The sequence below is a fragment of the Austrofundulus limnaeus genome, unplaced genomic scaffold (genome assembly GCF_001266775.1).
Source record: "Austrofundulus limnaeus strain Quisiro unplaced genomic scaffold, Austrofundulus_limnaeus-1.0 Scaffold254, whole genome shotgun sequence".
NCBI classification, from domain to species: domain Eukaryota; kingdom Metazoa; phylum Chordata; class Actinopteri; order Cyprinodontiformes; family Rivulidae; genus Austrofundulus; species Austrofundulus limnaeus.
Window position 1 is genome coordinate 691348 of NW_013952656.1, and position 7950 is coordinate 699297.

A 7950-nucleotide genomic window follows, 5' to 3' on the forward strand; every position below is an offset into this window, starting at 1 on the left:
CTATCTATCTATCTATCTATCTATCTATCTATCTATCTATCTATCTATCTATCTATCTATCTATCTATCTATCTATCTATCTGTCTGTCTATCGTGATGTCAGGCTCAGAGTATGTGCTGTGAATGATCGTCAGCAACAACCACAGCAAGTTTTAGCTCAGTTTCAGTAAAACTGACTGAGTTATAGCTATTTTTGTGTGAGCCACATAGCCAGATAAAGGCAAAGGCAAACCAAGCATTTTTTTGAAGGCCCCAGACCAGCAGAGCAGACACAAGGCATAGGCAGTATAGGCAAATGCTAAGGGTGCCATCCATCTAGGGGGCGCCACAAATGGTGGATGAAAAGGATTTTATATAATTGATTTAGTCTGTAGAATAATCACTGGTTACTCAAGTTTAAGAAGGTAACTTGTTCTGTGGGTTTCTCAGCTTGTTTTTTTTTTATTTACACAAGCTTATATGATGCAGAGGATATTTTGTGATAAAAGTGTCATATGATGCAGTCAAAATAAACTCTGCTGCTTAGAGAGTAAACAAAATAAGTAGAGTGGAATTTCAGTTATGATCTCAGATATAGTTCAGGTTAAAGTCTGGTTTTCGGTGTTCTGCCTTCATAAAATGCTGATTTTATGTTCTTTTTTTAATCCCAATGATTTGTAAAAGTCTCTTCAAACGACTTTCAGTAGATCTTTAAGAAAATGTTCCTGTGGATATAGAGTTTAATCTACATTACTTGAAATCATAATGATAACAGTTGCTAAATGAATGCTAATTTTATAACATCTATGGCTATAATGTCATCCTTTTTTAAGATAGAAGAAGAAAAAGAAGAAGAATCACCTTTATTGTCATAATAATTTGCATTACAATGAAATTGTGACAGTTTAGAGCACCCGTTTCTGGAGAAAGACACACAAAACAAACATTGGGGAATGGATGAACAGGTCTTGCGCAACGTTTTGCAGCTTGGAAAATACACACAACAGGAGAAGTGAGTTTAAAAAATTGCTCTGACCCTATGTTTATAGGATGATCTAAGTGGAAAAAATTGATATGAAAAACAATAGTGGATACCTTTGGGAAATGCTGGGTTAAATGTAAAATGATGTCCTCAAACATAAAACGTTACAACTAAAAAAGAATATACTTGTTTTTTTTTTTTCAGGCAGTAATTTTTCTTCTGTATTTGACTGACAGGATTTATTCTTCACACTCACTTTTACTCGTTCAGTCAAAGACCTATCGCACAATAGCACGAAACACCATTGTCCGTTTGTATTGTTAAGGTAAGCAGACAGTAATTAAAAGAATGTGCCATATTGTGCAGCTTCCTTTCTTTGAGCCTCTGACTCTGCTCTCAGTTCCTGCTTTTAAATCACTTTAGCTACGAAATGAGCTCTTTACCTGCCTACATCAGCCCCTCGTCTTTGTGCCTTCGTCACCTCGTCAGAGCACAGATTGACCTGAAGTAACAAAAGAATTACATTTTAACATTTTTATTGTCCTTGTTTGCTTTTTATAAAGTCATTCTCCACTGTTGCAAAAAGAGTGAATAAATTCTGGAAACAAGTACAAACAGCTCCACACAGTGATCACCTGCAGAAGCAGAAGTTCCAAGTATTTATCCCCTGCTGTCAAAAGGCTATACTGGTGGGCGATGGTTATGGGTTTGTATGTGCAAGTGTCCATGTTTGTGTATCTGTCTGTCAGCAAAAGAGCTCATAAACCACTGGACAGATTTTATTAAAACTTTCAGAAAATAATCATTGGATACACATCGACAACTCTTTACCTTTTTGAATTAATCCAGTTCAAGATGGCCCACAGACAGTCAACTTTTAGTGTCAGTGCAGGTTCATGATCCCAGCCCAGTGCAGAGGTGTAAACCACATCTGACTGTTGTGTAGATCTGGCAACTTGTAAACAGATCCAGCCCAAATCTAAATGCTGTCCGGGTATATAAACAGATCTATAACTTGGTCAAAGTTCAAACAAAAGTTTTTGCAGATTGAGCAAGGCCACCTCTTCCAGCTTTTCTGTGAGGATTCAAATGCTTTGTAATGTGCCATTTATTGTCATCAATGCATGTTTCCATGAAATGATGAAAGCTGCGCTCTGCATTTGACCCATCACGTGTGAGATAAACCTAAGTAGAGCAAAGGGCAACTATGTAATGTCCGGGGGGCTTAGGAACTGATGAAATGGACTCCCCAACTGAGTGAGGTGTCCTGAAGTGAGCTGGGGCCTCGTATCAATGGTGTGTATGCACAAAAACCTTGCATACGCCATTTTCCATGCAAAACTCCAGATGTATCAAAACTCAACTGAACATGGAAATGTGTGCAGCCCCACGCCAACTCCAGGGCCGGTGTACGCACATTTCTGTGGCTTTGGTTCCATTGGCGACACTTAGAGGTGATTCTGATGATGTGAAAATGATTATTGTTCACACAAGACACACATGATTAACAGTTATTACATCCACATGGATGCAATTAAAGAACGTGCAAAGTTGTGCCAGAAAAATCTTTACCAGGAACAGGGGCTGTGTGCCACGCGTGCACGTGCAGAAGCAGTGATCAAACAGGGGTTCCACAGGAGCTTTCCAGAGGGAGCTGGCAGACCAATCGGGACTGTGCCAGTCCAGTCCACCCAAAGCCGAGTCATGCCCAACAGAACGGTCTCATCCATGTGAGTCTAACTCTTCAACATCATGTCACATCATGAAAACTCTCCACTGAGGCGCAGAGACTCGTTTCTTCATATCAGCTATTAAATAAACAAAGATCTTCATTCTACCAAACATCTGAGTTCCTCTGTGTTTAGAGTCATTATGGTAACAAACTCCTGCGTAAAGTTAATATTTTCAGACTTAGAATGGATGAATGCGCTGGTTGCGTAACACAGCAGCGTGCGCGCACACACAAACCGACATACAATTACTCGTTCTTTGCGTGATAAACATATTTAACTCCTATTCTTACTTAGGATTATTTTCCTCACTCACATTATATTAAATTCATTATTTTCCTGAATCTGGAAATCATTTCTGATCTTGCAGGGATCAAACAAACATGTCCTTCACACATGCAGGAAGTAATTCACATCTGTTTAACATATGTTAATGAAGGCATGTTGGGGGAGGTGTCTTACCTGCGCTCAGTTCCACGTTATATACAGAAGTTCCACAGATGTACAGAAGAAATGTGCGTGGATTCCGGCGTGAGCACAATTTGATACATCTGGATTTTTTTGTGCGTACGCAGTTTTCTGGAATTGACCTTACGCTAGGTTTCAGTAAGAAATCCACACAAGTCTTTATACATGAGGCCCTGCACTGGTAAATACATCAGAGCTGCATGACTCACCTGAGAGTGAAGCACTGCTCAGCAGAGAGGCTTTCTGTCAGAGACAAACAGCAAGGAATCGTTTTAGCTGTGTGTAGCTGTCTAGTTGTGTGTAGCTGTTTGTAGCTGTCTGTGTTAGCATCGACCAATTAAATGTGTCATTTTTCTTTAAAAGGTCAAAATAGGCTGACGCTGCCTGGAAGCAACACAACAGAGGTATCAAACTCATTTTCATCATGGGCCACTTGAGCATGACGGTGGCCCTCAAAAAGCCAGTTTTAATTACCTTCAACGTTGTGAGTTTAACGTTGACTTAACAGAAAATGTCACGTTTCATTGCTACGGCTGAGCACCTCTAAAAAATAATTCCCGAGCTTTATGTGGTATTTCCTGCATAGAAACAATGTTTTAACACGTCCTCTTATAAACACTGAAAAGTAACATATGTACGACTGACTAAATGTGAAATACATAATACAGAAATACTATCAAAACTAAAAGTAAGAGGGTTTTACTCCCTGTTGAGTGGTGGTAAGTATAGCCACCATAAGTGCATTTTGTTAATAACCTAAGTCAGTGGTTCTCAATTCCAGTCCTGAAGGACCACTATCCTGCATGTTTTAGTTTATTCCCTGTTCTTCAGCAGGTCTTTGATTTCAGCAGAACCATGTCAATCAGTCATTTATTTAAATCAGGTGTGCCAAAGCAGGGAAACATCTAAAACATGCAGGAGAGTGGTCCTGGAATTGAGAACCACTGACCTAAGTTAACTAATGTATATGAGTCAGAGTAGCTGTTAGATTTGACTGGAAGGGTAACTTATTGACTTGTTGCAAAAAATCCTGGCCAAGCATCCAGGGCTGTTGACTTTAATATGTGTTTACAAATCAATAAAAGTCAAACTTTTCTGTTTGATTCCTCTCTTTGGCTCATCTCATTTGTTTGTTTAGTCTTAAGGCCTGGCAGGGATCCATACAGTGTCAGTCTGAAGAGATTCGTGTCTGTTTGGTTACTTTCCTCTCTGTCTGCAGACGAGGGCTAACCTGTGAATCAGCGGACCGTTGTGGATCTGGTTTCAAATACTAAAACTGCTGAAACAACTTAACGGTAACGATGTGGAGTTTGGTGAATTCACTTTGGTCCGTGGTCTTGGCCTCCACCTTTCTGGTCCCAAGACGACTGTCCTACCACTGCACCACAGCCACCCAGGCCAGCAGAGAGACATGGTCTGTCCAGCACATCCTGTTTTATTTTGGGGTTTTTTTCCACCCGATGAGGTATATTGGCTAGAGGTGCTACATGACTTTCATGGTCAGAGAGAGCGTATTGTTTGGGCCAAGGACTATGACATGTTAAATTTAGGTTAACACATCAAAGAAACTAAGTTTGCTATTGACCACTATTGTTTTGATTTGATAGAAAAGCTTGTCAGTAAATATTAGTCAAAAAAATATGTTTCCAGTTTACACGTCTGCAGTAAATGATGTTTCTAATAGGCAGAAGCTAACCAATGAAAAACTAATATTTATACGCAATTAGAAGTTCAGCCATGATAAATTGTTTACACTGACAGCCCGCCCCTGCCAATATGGCATCGTGCTCGTACCAGTGGTCAATCTTTTGAAGCATGCATGAAACCTCCAGTCAACACACATTGTTTTTTTGTTTCCTTTTGATTTCCATTTAGTAGGAAACACTCAGTTGTAGATTCAAATCCATTGGTAATTGAGAGTTTCATAATCCATTGATTGCTTCATGAGATATTTTTGCAAACAATTGTTGTTGTTTGGCAACGATTATGTTTTAAGTAAAATGTAATGTGAAAGTATGTGTTGGGGATGATATTCAGCTACTACCATGCCAAATTTTAGCTCATTGTTTTTGAGTTTTAGCCACTTTTGTCTTTTGGAAGGTCAGTATGCATTATGAACCAAATTTCAATAAAATTAATTTAAACATACACATTTAATATCCTTCATTTTCCAGGGAAATCCCACTGAGAGCTCTCTTTTTGCAAGAGCAGCCTGGGTCTGAAATCAACCTAGCATGCATGTTTTAGGTCTGTGGGACAAACCAGAATACCTGAAGATAACTCAAGCAAGAACAAGGAGAACTGCAAACTCCACAGAGAAAGAGCCTAGGTATCGAACCAGAGATTGAACCAGGGCCTGTAAGGCATCTGTGCTAACTACTGAGCTTTCTGCTATGTAACAAAATTATAAGGCAACTATTAAAATTGTACTAATTTGTGTGCAAGTTTTGTTTGTAAGGTGATAATGTATCTCTAACTTGTTCGTTTGTTTATTTGTTTGAGTATTAATTCCTAGTTGTTCATAACTGACAGCAAAGAAAGTGAAAGAACTGCAGGAAATCTATGGAGAATATTAAAAACATTGCGAGGTCTCTGACTCAGAATCTTTTGCCCAGCAGTCTGCCTCCCACCAACCTCTGCTTCCTCCTTATGAAAGTTTGTGGTCACATGAGTTGTTTTAAATGAGAACATCATCATATTGTGGGGCATCAAGCATGATGGATGGATTCTAATTTGGCCACACAGTCAAGGATGGGCAGCTTGAGCAGCATTAGGAGGCAGCTTTTGGGAGGTTTGGGGGGTGGGGTAGCTGTTTTCAGCATGATGGTGCCTGATGTTTTACTGAGTGAACTCTGGCTGTGATGCTTCTGTCAGGAAGGAACTGTCAGGGGGCGACTGTGGTATAGTGGCAGAGCGTTTGACTTGGGATCAGAAAGTCATAGGTTTAACTCCCCACTAAACTCTCATGTCATAGTGTCCTTGAGCAAGACACCCAACCCCTAACTGCTCCCCAGGCACTTACATAGCTGCCCGCTGCTCCACCTGGGTGTTTCTCACACGTGATGGGTCAACTGCAGAGCACACATTTCATCATGGGAACACGCATTGATGAATAAAGTACCTTAAAAAACAACTGGTCTTTTTCTGGCAATATTATTACTAATCATGAAAGGTGGGTGTTGATGTAATTGTGTGTTTTTGTCTGTCTGTTAGCATAATATCTCTTGATCTAGTGGGTGCATTTTAATGACATTCTCAGAAAGCAATTACTAGATGTACTACATCTACAATAGCTTTTGGCAATATGGATTGTTTTAGGTAATGTTGATTAATTAATAATATAAAATATTATTATTATAATTATTATTATTATTAGTAGTAGTAGTAGTAGTGGTGGTAGTAGTAGTAGTAGTAGTAGTAGTAGTAGTAGTAGTTTTTAATTAGTGACAGTGCAATTAAAAATAATGCATTTAAAAAAAGATATTTGCCTTGCACACAGGACTAAAGGCTAATTTGATAATAGCTCCTGGTCTGACTTTTAAGAAAACTGAATCTTCTGAATTTAAAAACTCAAAAAGGCTTGAAGTGTATTTTAATGATGACTGTCCTTCTGGGTCTCCAAGATCTCAGCAGTTATGGAGTGCTTAAAGAAATAACTCTGTAGGCAAAAAAAATATTCTTGAACAGTGAGGTTTATTCAGAATAACAGCCTAAACCAGAGAAGCCCAAAGTGGGGCCCGTGGGCCAAATTTGGCCCGCCAAGCCATTTGATTTGGCCCACCAACAGTTGCCAAAGTTAGAAGGTTGTAACCTGTTATCCTATGTAGAAACACAGTATTTCCATTGGTCAAATGACTATATAAAAGTGCTGTAGTGAAGGTAGTTTTCAGTCATGGTGCTGCCTTTATCTTTGATTTATTAGGATTAAACATGAAACATGAAATGACAACAAGAAATATTTAGATCATATTTAAAACCACATGTAGATTTGTACACTTTATAAGGCCACAAAAACTCATATTTTATCAATTTATGAAATGTCCCATGAGCCTTTGCTACTTGAGCATATGGCAGACCTTCTCCAAGTGCACAGACTAAAACAAAAGAGGGCCATTGCACAGCTTAATCGTTAAAAATAAAGGACTTTACTAAAAAAAAGTATTTGTATTTCATGTGTTGTATAACTGCATTTGGCCTGCAGCCGTGGATAGATTTTCATTTTGGCCCCCTCGGGGAAAATGTTTGGGCATCCCTGGCCTAAACCAAATCAAGAGACTTCGGGCCAATTATGTGAAGTACTCCCCAGAACTTTCTGGGTCACCCCTTCTTATAACCTTCTACCACACCCAGATGTAAACAAAGCAGGATCAACCTACATGCATTCCATCTACGGTAAAGGAATTTGCTCCTGAAATGTATTTTAAGACACACAAACATGTTTACCACTGAAAGCTGTTTTTTTAACAAATGAGCTAAGGATGAGCTCATTCTTCCCATCCTTATAAGGAATTGCTGAGTTGTTAATTTAAGAATGAACAACTGCTTGACTGAAACACAAGGGTGACTTCATACACCTCAGGCTAAACAAATAGGAAAGATTATCACTAAATCAATAAATACCAAATGGAAATTTCGTAGCTTGTCTGTAAATCACAGAACAGCAGGAAATATGTGACAGAATATTATCACATCACAAGCAAACGTGAAAATGACAGCTGACCTAAAAATAACCTAAATATTTGACCTTATTTACTTTTTGAACTTTCCTCTGACCAAGAGCATCACTAACAG